Source organism: Cyanistes caeruleus, chromosome 8 (genome assembly GCF_971803275.1).
Source record: "Cyanistes caeruleus chromosome 8, bCyaCae1.hap1.1, whole genome shotgun sequence".
NCBI classification, from domain to species: Eukaryota; Metazoa; Chordata; class Aves; order Passeriformes; family Paridae; genus Cyanistes; species Cyanistes caeruleus.
Genome location: NC_141708.1, coordinates 19,147,976 through 19,160,937, shown reverse-complemented (window position 1 = coordinate 19,160,937; position 12,962 = coordinate 19,147,976). Strand labels below are relative to the sequence as shown.

At 46.4% G+C, this 12,962-nt stretch overlaps 1 long non-coding RNA gene across 1 annotated transcript; it reads left to right on the top strand.

Annotated features, from left to right (window-relative positions):
* Positions 1–5,709: 5,709 nt before the first annotated feature.
* On the top strand, positions 5,710–7,777 carry LOC111931111 (uncharacterized). Its single transcript, XR_002865453.2, has 2 exons — positions 5,710–5,800; positions 7,709–7,777. It is a non-coding gene; the product is annotated as an uncharacterized LOC111931111 (long non-coding RNA).
* The last annotated feature ends 5,185 nt before the right edge of the window (positions 7,778–12,962 follow it).

Genomic DNA, 12,962 nt, shown 5'->3' with positions numbered 1-12,962 from the left:
GTGATGCCACAGTACTACCACGCAGCCTTGCCAGGGCAGCTCCAATAGCTTCATTTTTCCAGGCCAGGGAGCTCAGTTTTAGGTTGGTATTTTTGCAGATTAAGTAAGATGTGAAGAGGGCCAGAAGCTATGAACAAGGTGGTCACAGTTCTCAACTTCTCTGGCTGGTGGTGCATGCCATGGGGACTGAGGTGATGGGAGAGGAAGCATTACCCCCTTGGCAAAAGTAGGCTAAGAATATAGCTCATCTGCTTCACAGAAAGGAAAACGGAGCATTTTGGAACTCTCTCCCTACATCTTGTTGAAAATCTAAACCAGAGGTGAGGCTCAGCTCCTCCTCTTTTCTGTTCTATGCTCCCACCTCTTTGTTCAGGTTTCCTGAACACAGGTAAGCATAGGTATGGAGGGTGGGACCACATGAAGGTGGACTCAGCCCTGCTCACGGGTCCTGGTGGAATATGGTGTGAATATGGAAAGTCACTGGCATCCACTTGCTGGGGATGAAAGTTCCCATGGGGATCTGGGCAAAACAGACTTAGGGACCAAGCTTAAAGCTCAGGAACCTATTTTCCATTGTGCAGATGGGGAAATTCAGATCTAAAGCAGGTAACAGAATACAGTAGCTGAAACAGACAAAATACCCCAGCTTTACTCTGATTGCTTCATACTGTCATAAAAAGACTGTCCCAGTGCTTAAACTTTCCAATATATGGCTATTTCAGAAAATGTTCCTTGTCTGTTGGTTCAGCATGAGACTGTCTTGGGAATCACTGTGTTTATATAGCCAGGAATCCATCCCTTTGACTTGTAAATCCTCTGTCTGTTCAGAGTTTTGGGATTTAAAAGAACCAGCAGGACTTCTCGACTTTTTGTGAATGAACTTCTGAAGGAAAATTTCTCACCTGATGTTGAATGATGTTGAATGCTGCAAACCCCATTGAAACATTTGCTTCTCTGTGCTTCATTTTCCCTTCTTTTTAGCAGAAGAAGCTTGGACATAGACCACAAGCACCGTGGAAAGAATGGCACCTCTGACATGTTGTCTGAACCAACTGTGATGGGGAGTGTGAACAGGCACCTGCTATCTGTCTTTAGAAGAGGACACATGAATATCTGACCAGCCTTCTATTCCTCTGTGCAGAATGGCCAAGCACATGAAACTCTGCAGTCACCACGGTTCCCTTTGTCACCAGGCAAGTGTACTGGATGGGTCTCTTTTCCCAGTGCACTGGGATCCCAAATCCTTAGCACTTCTAATTCACAGACAGACAGTGGAGAAGATATCCAGTGTTCAAGTCCCAGTGGAGTTTACTGGCTCAATCCTAATCCATTTTCTCACTGCTGTCCCAGCCTACCAGCTAAAGGTGGTTCATGGTATGTGGATGCTCAGTCAGCACCTGTGGTGCTGGACTGCTGTTGAACTGAGACCACTGTTTATCAGTGGGAGATGATGTCTGCTTGGAGAAGACCCTCAAAGGTAGTTCCTAGGGTCCTGTGACACAGGGCAGGGTAGTTTATACAGCCAGATCATTCAGAGGTGAGACAGGGCCTCTGAGTCCCATAGATCCCCTTGACATTGTGTTTCTACCTGCTGTGATTGTTTAAGGAATAAGAAAAAAAGATCATCTTCCAAGTGTGTGGGGTGTGTGTGTGTCCAGAAGGAATGAGCTGACTCTCTACTAACAATCCTTTGACATCCCAGTGTTTACCAGAAGAGGAACTAGTTCATTCAAAGAATCAGACTTTAGCTCTGGAGGAACAACTGCTTTGGGCTCTTCTCAGGCCTGACACAAATACTTTGCCTGTTGTCCTGTACTACTGTGACTGCAGAGAGTGTGTGTCCTTTCTCATCCAGAGAGAAGGGGTTGTGGGGGGCCTTTGTGGCTATTTCCCATTTACCTTCTGAAAGGTTCTATCCATTTGATAGAAAGGGTTGTCTGCTCCACTCCAGATCCAGCTAAGTGCCTGAAGTTTAATGATACATGAAGAGAAAGGTAGATGCTACACCTGTGATCAGTCAGCTCTACAACATGTATACTCCATACTGGAAACTATACAGCTCATGATATACAAAGCACAGGCTTTTCCCTTGGTCTTAATGCAGATATCAAAGTACACCTGTAGACTCTGGGGTACAACCTGCAGGTGAATTCTGTCTCAGTACTGCAGTGGATTGATTTAAATGGTTCCACTTCCAGACAAAAGTCTAAGCACCACAGCAGGTTTATGGGTTAACCTAATACAAAGAAACACAATTATGTGGTCTAATATATTAGGAGGGACTCTTAGATACATGTAGTATCAACGTAAGTCAGTGTCTGCCATTATAAATTGCAGGCCCTCCAAATGCATGTTATTGCTGAAAAAAAGGAAAAAAACCAGGAACCTGGGAGTAGCATTCATCAAACTACTTTGCATTATTAAACTTCCTCCCGTAATGTCTCCACTTTGATCCCTTCTCTGGCCAGATTCACATCTCAGCTCCTGATTTCCACCAAGGAAAGTGTATAGGGAAGCTGTGTGCCTGCAGTTTTCTTTTTCTAAGCTTTGTAGCGCGTTCTTGTGCTCTCAATTCCGGATAATGCTGGACTCCTTTTATCCAGCCCCTCCTCTTGCCCTTTCAAGTGAAAAGAAGACTCCTGTGCCCCCCCATCAAAGTTAAAGGGAGGCTTTAGAGAGGAAGGCTCAGCACGCTGGGGCTCTTGAGCCTGTGTTTAATCTCTTTCCCCGTTCCTGTGTGCCTCTGTGGCTTCCCTGCCAGTTTCTTTGTTGCCAAGTTTCTCATTTCCTTTTATTTGTGTGTGCGGGAGGTTGCCAGGCTCGCTGGAATGCATCTGAAGTCATCTGGTGGGGACACGCCTCAGCCGCGGCCCGGGTGATCCCTGAGCGGGCAGGCCGGAGCGGCCTCACCCGGCCGCAGGAGCCGGGCCGGCACAGATCCACAGCCTGCAGCCGGTGGGTTCAGTGCCGTGAGGGCGGAGGGCAGGGAAAAGGGACTGAGAGAGACCTCTGGGTGCTGCCCTGCCGGGAGCAGAGCGGATCCATGTACAGACCTTGGCAGGGGACGGGCCCTGCTCTGCCTCAGCTCCTGCCTCACCTCGGCTGACCTCGGGGCAGTGCCCTGACTCTTGGCCACGGCTGCCCTGCTCCATCAAGTGGTGCTGGCCTGAAGGTGTGGCCTTCAGCTGGATCTGGGACGTGTTCCCAGGATCAATATGGGCTTCATTACGCTCCCGAGGGAGAGAACTGGAATCATGCTGACAAAGTGGGGGGACTCTGAATATTGCTCCAGAGCTGGGCATAACTCTGAGGAATGCATTGATCTTAACAAGTGACAAAAAAAGCCAAGTTTGTGTTCACGCTGCCATCCCTTCATCATGAAGGCACTTCAGTGGACAACCCATCTCACTTGACAACCCCAACATGGAAAGAGGATGTCCTGCGTGGAATGAGACATGGCAGGAGCACAAACTCACTGCTCCAGTTTTGTCTCAGCTTTCCTTATGCCTCAGCCCTCCCCCCAGCATGAAGCAGGTGGCATTGCCAAGATTTTCATCCCTCTTAGGCCATATGAATCCAGTTTGGCACATGGGGTTACCATTCATTTCTCTCTGAAGCAGAATTGGGGAGCTGTAACTCCAACAGCATCCCTAAAGTCCATGTTAGCAGCCTATTTGCTAGGCTGTGGAAATCAAAGAACAGGTAAAAGGATGAGACTGCCCAAAACATAGGCATCTTGGGGACTGCTATGCTTTTTTGTGACTGCTTCACAGCTTCCGAAAGTTCCCAAGTTTTGTACTTTACAAGGTGGATATCTGTTGGTCCAGCTCTTTACACTAGAAAGGAACAATCTCATTCAGGTTTCTTGGTCCTTGTTGAGTTTCACCTGAATTCCTGGTAAATTTCAGCAAAGGTATCTACCCTTGGTAAAGGTTTTTGTACATTTCCAGGCGTTAACCAGCCTGAGCTGTCTCTCCTGCAACATCCAGCCATGGGCCCAAGGCTTATTTAAGCTTGTCCATGGGCCTTCAGCCTCTGACTGTGTAATGTTGGCCGAGTGGCTTTTGGTGGCTCAGCCACTGTCATACCCACTATGGGTCTTGTTAATCCAGATGCCAAATTATGCACTGACTTCTCAGCTTGACCTTGGTTCTGCCCTGTGGTCTGTGACATGCTGAAAACAGAAGTTACTAGAGGAATTTCCAGTAGAAAGGGTAGCAAAGATGTTTTTGCTTAGGATGGTTCTGGGGTGCCTGGAAGCAGCAGGTTGCTGTGCAACAATCCGCAGCAGTCCTGGCTGGCCTGTACCATGGTGCAGTGCTCAGAACACTCAAGTTTTGGTGTTATTTTCTGCTCATGGGTACTGAGGGCAACAGTTGTGCCAAGAGCCTTGTCCTGGCTCAAAGGTTTCAGCACTTCTGTGGGTGAGTGGTCATTGCGGTACTTCACAGACCAGAGCTGCTGGGCTCACAGATGCTCTGGCAAACAGTCAGCACATCACTGCCCAGTATCTGCCAGATCTCCCTGCTGCATTGCTCCTGGGACATTTGTACTGCCATTGTCTCGGCTTCCTTTGGACAAGCCCATGGGGTTGTGCAACTCTGCATTTGTGCAGTGTCCACCTGGATGTAATTGTCTTGGCTTTGCACCTAGAACAGTCTGCCAATCTGCAACCCTGAAACTCCTGCAGGAGACCAGGAGATTGCATCACATATCAAGGAAAAGACTGACTGATAAATATATTGCAATAAGCAAAAAATGGCCACTTGCTGTAAATACTCTTCTATGTTTTGTTGTGGTCCTGCTATTTCAACCCAGTTGTTTAAACATCTTTGCAGAGAGGCTTCCGTACTTGAATTTTTTTTCAAGGTACATCCTTGCTGTACATCTGGCAGTTCCTGAATTGCTTTTATGGAGGATTCCTCTGAAATTTCCAATACTTCTAAAAATCAAAAATGTGTTTTATTAATTAAGATATTGTAAAGAGAGCTTCTGATAAAGCCAATGTCTTTTTCAAGTGTTAAGCACACTTTTATTCTAGAATATTTCAAGAAATATAGTCTTTGCTATATCCCATTTCTGTTTTATCTTCCTTTATCAACCTCAGATCGTTTCTTTCTTGGTTTTCTTCACCAGGATGAGTTGCTGTAGGATGGCAGAGCAGAAGGAAAGCACATCATCTAACCACTCTGATTCTCCCCTGCTGCTGCTTGGCATCCACACATACTGTGTATTGCAAGAGAAAAGCAGGACCTGGAAGCAATCTGCTGAGGGTTTCAGATTCTCTGTTCCTCTCTTCCAGTCCATTAGGTCAGAAAGAGAATGACTATCAACAAGTGTTTCATCTGGAAGCATAGCCCTGGGATTTCCCTAGATTTTTACCCCAGCTTGAGTTTAAGACCAGTTTCCAGCTATCAGTCATTCTTGACTGAACTTATATTCTGATTTTCCAGAGCTGATTTCCACTGCCTGCTTCCTGCTCCCCTTATAACGCCTCCTTTGCATTTGGGGTGTGGTTTGTCAGGTCCCAGTACAGGAGATGTTCCCACTTGTGCTGGGTACTGCTGCATGGACACAACATGGCTCTAAACTATGATACAGTTATTGCTTGAAAAGCAAGGAGTTTTTTGCAGAGAATTGGCCTGAAACTGCTTCTGATCAACATTTTAGAGACAGTGACAATAAAATGAAAAACTGCCAGAGAGGATGCAAACTGGAAGAAGGTTGCTAGTTCTTTGGAGATCAAGGTTGCTACTCAAAACATTTAAGTTGGTATGCTGGAGAAATAAACTAAATTTAGGTGAGTAATGAGTGCTCAATAGATGCAAAGGCTGAGTGTGACTAAGGAATGGCAGAACTAGAGCAATGCCTAGAGGGGAGGGCAGATCTCAGACCGAGTGGGAGTTAGTAATGTTGAACCCTTGCAGTAAGAAAATGTTTGGGTTTGCTTTTTATCAATGCCAGGGTCACTGCTGAGACACGAGAGGTCCCAGCAGCTCTCTGGCTGCTGCAGTGGAATCTTGTGTCGTGCTGAAGGCTGCCACAGAGCTGGAAACCACAGCCTGTGAGGAAAGGTTAAGGAACTGGTTTATGTGAAAGTAGAGAGGACTATGGGTGAAAAAATGCTCAGTTTCTCAGTGTACAAATAAATGATACCAAGAAACTGGTAAACTAATTTTCTGTGCCTACCTGCAGAAAGAAACAGAAAGAAACAAGTATCCCTGGAATGGAGGGAGGTGATGTAGTAAAAGCCTTTGCTAAGTCATGGAGCAGAGAAGCACCAGCAGAGATCACCATGCAGCTGCTGGGGTCTTGGCTGGAGGTGCTGCAGAACATACCTCACACAGGGAAGGGCTGGATGTGTCTGTCTCAACAAGAATGTACTAGGGTCATTGTATCGCTTTTCCCAGCCTACATTTATACATTTCTCTCTATTCTTTTCTTCTTCCTGAAAGCTGGCAGGGCAGTGGGAACTTCAAAGGAATTTGTACTTTGAGGTTTTTCCTTTTTCCCCATGGGAAACCTCCAGAATCAATGAAAACATATAGCATATGCTATGTATTCCCCCAAGAGAAAGCAATGCAGCAAGCTATTGGATACAAAATGCTTTGAAATTTCCTGTCTGGGATGTAATTGATTATCAAACAACAGTTATACTGTGCAACAGAGATCATAGCTCCTCTTTGGTGCTGGCAAAACTAAGGATTAAACCTGCACCTCCTAGAGGAGGGACACTTTGAGGCAGGTGTCCCTTGCAGAGAGCCAGTAAACACATGATGCTGTCACCAGCCACCACCTCCTGGTGTTCCAGCCCAGGCCACTGGCAGCTCAGAGCTCTCCCTCTCTCCCTGCAACCCTGGAATGTGCATGGCTCGTTAGCAGCAGCCTGGCAATCCAGAGAGCCTGCTATGGCAGTAGCTGCTTTTCCAGAGCTGTCCCACATGCCGTGAGCCCAGAGGCTGTTTGCCAAGGTGAGGTGCTCCCTGCAGCTGCCTGAGAGGGAGCCTGTGGGACAGGGGGTAGGTCCTCACCAAAAGCAACCAGCTGGAGCAAAGTTTGCTTCCTTGCAAAGTGCTTCCACCTTGCAGTCCTGCCTGCCCAGCTAGTCACCCTGCTCCCTGATGTGTATGCAGCCAAGTGCCAGGGAGCAGATGGAGGAAGTACCATCTGGCTTCTACCGAGCTCATTCCCAGGCTGGAGCTGGGGAGCTGCTGGAACAAAGGATGGTATTGCTTGGGAGTGCCTGGACTAGAGAGTTTGTGAGTACTGTAGGAGCCTTAAGCTTGCTTCTTTTGTGCTCACTGGTTTTCCAGGAGCAGGTTTCCCAAGCTGCAGCTTTCATGCATGTTCCCTGATAGCTGAGCAGTGGGCTCCAGCCACTTTCCCTGTCTGGGGGACTTCTGCTGGACTCATGGAAACCACAATGCATTTTTCCTCTCCTCAGTCCGCACTGCTGCCCTTGTGGTAGGACCACATGGGCCACACTCATGGGTTGGATGCCGCGGATTTCTTTCACATGGCTGATACAGCCAGATGCTGTGGTGCTGGGTGAGATTTTCCTCGTTCAGGTTCTGCTTTGTTCTGTGCTAACTCCACACAGCTGGGCTGTGTGGGGCTAGTCACCAGGGAAAAGAGGCTGGCAGAGATGAATAGAGGATGTGAACAGTTCCCTTGGTGCCCTTTTCCCTCACTCTTGTTTCCCTCTCAGCAGGGGGAAGCAGTCTCTGCGTGGTCCTCTGCCGATTGCATCGGGAAAGTCATTAAAAAGAATTAAAAAGGAAACAGAAAGAGATGGAAGAGGGGGAAAAAAAAAAACCCTACACAGCCCCAAACATTTATAAACTTGAACAAAAGAACAACAGGATCTCTCTGCTCAAAGCCCTGGGCCACCTTCACCTTGACTGCAAAGGACTCCAGTGATGTACTGGGAGAATGGAAGAAAGCCTTGACTGTATTTCTGCTGGGATGGTGGTGATATGGTCACCACCATGGCAGGACTGGTTGTGAAAGCTGTCATCTGATTGTTCAGATGGGGAAAAATATATATATATATATACAGAATGAAATTAATTACACATGGTTGACTCATCCATCTTCTGAAATTGGGTGTGGCTTGGTATCCTGGTTTTTGGAAAGGGAACAATATGTGAGATACCATCCTGGGGGGCAGTGTCTGTCCTCCATTTTGCTGTAGGAAAGTATCAGTGTCTGTTAGAAACTGTTCTGGGGAGCAAAAGAATGGGATGGAGCACCTGGTTCCTCCTGTCCTGTCTCCCAGGAGGATCTGTCTTCCAAGGTTATGGTGTTGTGACTGGTCTGGGAAGATCTGGTTTATAATCCAAATTTGGTACCATAATGGTTTTCCCCAAATAGTTGCTTAAATTTTAAGTCTGTATTGAGATATAGAAGTCTAGGCTCTTTCAGAGGCCAGCCACTCATTTGTTCTGAATCATGACTAGACATGGCAAATCACCTTTAAAGGGCTTGATATTTGAGTTCTGGATGAGTGCTTGCAACCTGGAGCCTGTAAAACTCTGTGGAGAGTTGTCCCAAGATCCTCACCATCTTTACTCCCTCAGCTTCAGCTTCAGTGCCAGTCTGTGCCTGCCTGAACATGTCCTTTTAGGACTCTGGGGCAAAGGCAGAAATTTTAAGATAGCAGGGAGGTAATTTTTGCTGCAGTGAGAGTGGCCTGTAGGCTGGGGACAGAGATGGTGATGGGAGAGGCTGGCAGAGATTAGTTGAAGAATCTCATTCTGAAGCCCTACGGGCCACACACTTGCCTGGGTCTGACACAGTCACTGGTTCAGGTTCCTTCTCAAACCATCACACAAACAGCAGCATTTCCCCTGGGTTTATTTCTGCATGCTTCAGATGAGTTGGATTTTCTCACCCAAAGATTGGCCTCAGGAAAGCTTCTGGACCATTTTCCTATTAGCCCTCCTTGTTAGACTCTCACTGAGGTAGTTTGTAGCTGCAGATGTTCCTGTGCATCGGTTACCAAGGCTTAGGCTACAACTGTTGCAGAAATCCTTAAATCTAGCACAGTGGATCCCCGTGAACATTGCGGATTTGTTCATTTATGTCTCACCTGGTGTAGCACAAGCTGAGGCAGAACTCAAAAAGGCCAACACTGGGGAGGTTTGGATCATATACTGAAATGGGTTTAGCAGCTGCGCAAAGTAGAGTTTTCATTGGTGGTGCCCTTAATAGCTTGCATTACCTTATTTATATGTATATTCTGGAATCTACTGTCTATTAATATGGGTCTCTGCATTTATACGATTAGCTGTATTCTTCTAGGTGTAACAGTGTCTGTGCTGTTAAAACTTGCAGGTTTATCTTCATACAGATTACCAATATTGGTGTAAAATGCTAGCACTTTGATGTACTTACAGCTGATTTCTTGTTCACTGGCTGATCCTGTGGAAATACCTTGTTCCCAGATAAGGTCAGGTAAGTGTGTAGTGTGTAGTTTCTGGGTGTGTTGAGGTGTGCATCGTTGTGTGCTGGATGCATCACTCCCTGGGGGTGTTTCTGTGGGGTGTTTTGAGGCATTCACTCTGCGCGTCACCATGGGGACAAGGGGGGTGGTGGAAAAGAATACAGTTTGTATTTCTTAGTGTTGTGTGATTGTGCTTTCACAGCGCCTCAGAGTGAAGGTGCACGATGAACTACATACCTCTGTCGTGTGTGTTTCTCTGTGACAATAATATGCAGGCACACACACACTCGCACACACAGGCACACGCCCTCCAGGCTCCAGGGCGTGTAGGAGAGTGTGTGTGTGTGTGTGTGTGTGTGTGTGTGTGTGTGTGAATGCTATTTAAATAAAAAAGAAAGGAAGTGAATCAGGGTCGTTTCCATTTTAATTGTAAAACAGATAAGCACTAAACACTTTGAAAAAGTAAATGACTTGAGAATAATTACTATCTATTACTCTGCGTCCCAGGGGGGCAGTTGGAGGAGCCCAGATGGCTACAAAAATGGGATTTAGCAGAAAATTGAAGACATTATTCACCGTAACACATTATCAATTACCTTCATATCAATTACAATAACCTTACATTAGAAGAAGGGCCAGGAGACTATCTTCAGCCCCCAGCCTGAATAGTAATTGCACTACCCCTATGGATGGTGTGTGTGTGTGTGTGTGTGTGTGTGTGTGTGTGTGTGTGTTACAGGGTGGGGGGTACCACAGGGTTGTGCAGGGGTTCCGGCAGCTCCAACTGCTGGGAAGAGAAGAGGAAGGGATAATAACCACTCAAAATAGTTTTTCCTCCTCTCTCTACAGTCACCTCATGGAAGGTTTTCCTCTGTCCTGTTTGTGTGGTCTAATAGCTCGAAGGGCAGCTGATGTGGCTCCTTCCAAGAAATTCTGCTTGGCTTGCCATTTGGGAAGTTTAGAGTCTCTGTGAAGAGACTATTGTTTCGCACCAGTGTCCTCTACTTTCCTCTTCCCCCTCTCAGCCATTTCAGCCAAGCTGCTCACTTTGTTAATAGGGGCTCGTATGCAATCTGATGTTCTTTTCTGTAGGATCTGCCTTTCTTGGTATAGCAATCTGTGCAGGAGGTGGGAACTGCTCCCTCTGCCAGACCCAGATGGGGCAGCAGCTCGTGTTTCCTGTAAACACTCACAGAGAGATCACAGAAGACCTTTGATGGGATATGGAGATGAACCAATCAAAAACAATTTTAACAAGTCTCTTCTCTTCCTTTTCTCCCGGGATGCTGGAAGGTGTCTCAGAGAGGAGCAGTTCCAAGGCTGTTCAGCAGGCTGGTAGCATGAAGGTAGCTCTAAGGACATCGTGTTGCCTGTGGTTGTCTCTCATTGCCAGCTGGGATAGCTCTTGGAGCTGGTGTTAAGTCAGTGCTTCTGACTGTGGATAGCTAATGCTTCTGGCTTGCCATAATGCTATTCTGAAATTCCACCTCCTGGATCTGGACTTGATCCAACTCACCCAAGTATTTACACATGCAACACCCACATCTAGCTGTCATGGTCCCATTCTCTGCTGCAATCCAAACAGGTTTCACTGCCACGGTGTCCTGGCCTGTGCACAAATGTGTGTGTAAGATAAGGATTTAGACACATCAGGGCATTTATGAGTTAAATTGTTGGTGATATTCCCTCTAGCCTCCCCCCTTCCCAAATATGCAGTGGAGTGTCCAGTGGGTTAGTGCACAGAGGACTAATTGCTATTAAAAGGCTTTAATCTGGGAGATTAGTGTTGGCTCCAGGCAGTGTTTGCACACGAAGGAGATGTTTCCGATGAGATGAACTAGAATTCGTCCCTGCTGTTTTGTTGATAGAAAATCATCTTCCCCTTGGTTTTTTCTCTTTATCTCTGTCTTTCTTGCTTTCTTGCTCTCTCTGATCATTTGCTTTTTCCTATTCCTTGAAGTTAAGCTGAGAGCTTTATTGTATTTTGGAGTGGCAGTCCTGTTTGACCTTTGGGGTTGGTTGTCTTTGCACATATGTACAGACATGCATGTGTATACACAGAGATGTGACTTGACTTTTCTGATTCAGAGTCCTGCAGGAAAACAGATCCTGATCAAGAGAAGTAATGATAAATATATTTTCCCCTTGTTTGCTGTTGAGCCTCTTATGGGTCAAAGAGGGGCCTGCAGAGTCCTTCCTATATCATGAGTCAGGTCAGTCACCTTCTCCTGGGCAAAGGCTTGATCCAGAGACCATCAGAAAAAGGTGTTTCAGAACTGAAAATCTTAAAGCTCCCTGCAGAAGTAATTAGTGGGAGGTAATTAAATGATTACATATGGGAAGGTATGGAGTATTACTGGACCTCTGGCATGACCCAGGAAATGTCACTATTGACTTTGATGAACATTGGATCAAGCTCAGTGGAAATTAATCTGATAACATGCCAGATGTGTCCAGAGAGCCTTTCCATGAAGGGGACCCATTTGACCTAGGAGCACAGAAATCTCTGTGCTGTACTTGCTGAAGGATCCAAAAGCAGAGGTGCTTGTTCTGAATTTATTGTTGTCAGAAATCCATGGGTGTCTCCTAGGTCTGACTATACAGACTCACAATCCCTACTGCTCCTAGGGTACAGCTGGAATTTTCACAGCATCCTCAGGAAGTTAAGTGCCAGTTCCCTTTGAAAAGCACAATGGAATAAATACTGGTTATGTGTAACTCTAGTGGAAGGAACTTTGTATCCTAAAGAGAAGGATATGTGAAAACTTTATCAGAACAGGAAGACTGGGGTAGAACCACAACGTTGCATGGTCCTCCTGGCCTAGAGAGTGACCAGACAGAGGCTAGGAAAGAGGAATGGTAGGAAAGAATGAGTCCTCAAATCAATGAGGCTGAGAATCAAGGGGACAGTTGGGTCAGGGGAAGAAAATTGGTTTAGGACCTGGGTCTTACATTCAAAGAGGTCAAGACTTTGCAAGGAGGTAGTGCTTTGCAAAGTGTTACACATCATTCTTCTGAACACCATGGGCTTTGCTCTTTTGCAGGATGCTGCCAGAATCTTCTGTGAGAGTACACTGTCATTATTCACCACAAGTAGGTATTTTGAGGAGGTGTAAGTGAGGGACTGGGAGAAGAGAGGGTGTATCCCGGGGGGCTGTTTGGCTCTCCAAAGGCAGTTGTGAAACCTGTTGCTTGGCAAAGTGGTGTGGTGGTGTGTTCTTTAGGTTTCTTTAAGCATTTGTATCATGGTCCTCCTAGGACAGCTTTGGAGTGGGCTGAAATTTTGTATAAATGTATTTTTCTCTTTCTCACTTCCCCTGCCCAAAAATCCAAACTGTTACTGTTAGCCAGCAGGAAGGCAGACCTACTGCTCATGTAAATTGCTTTAGTTCTGTTTGCCCTTGTTCCCTCAAGATTGCAGATGATGTTGGTGTAACCAGCATAAGGATCTGGCCTCTAGCATGTGTTTGTCCCATCTGCTGTCCAGCATGTTAATTTTCATGGAAGACACAAACTT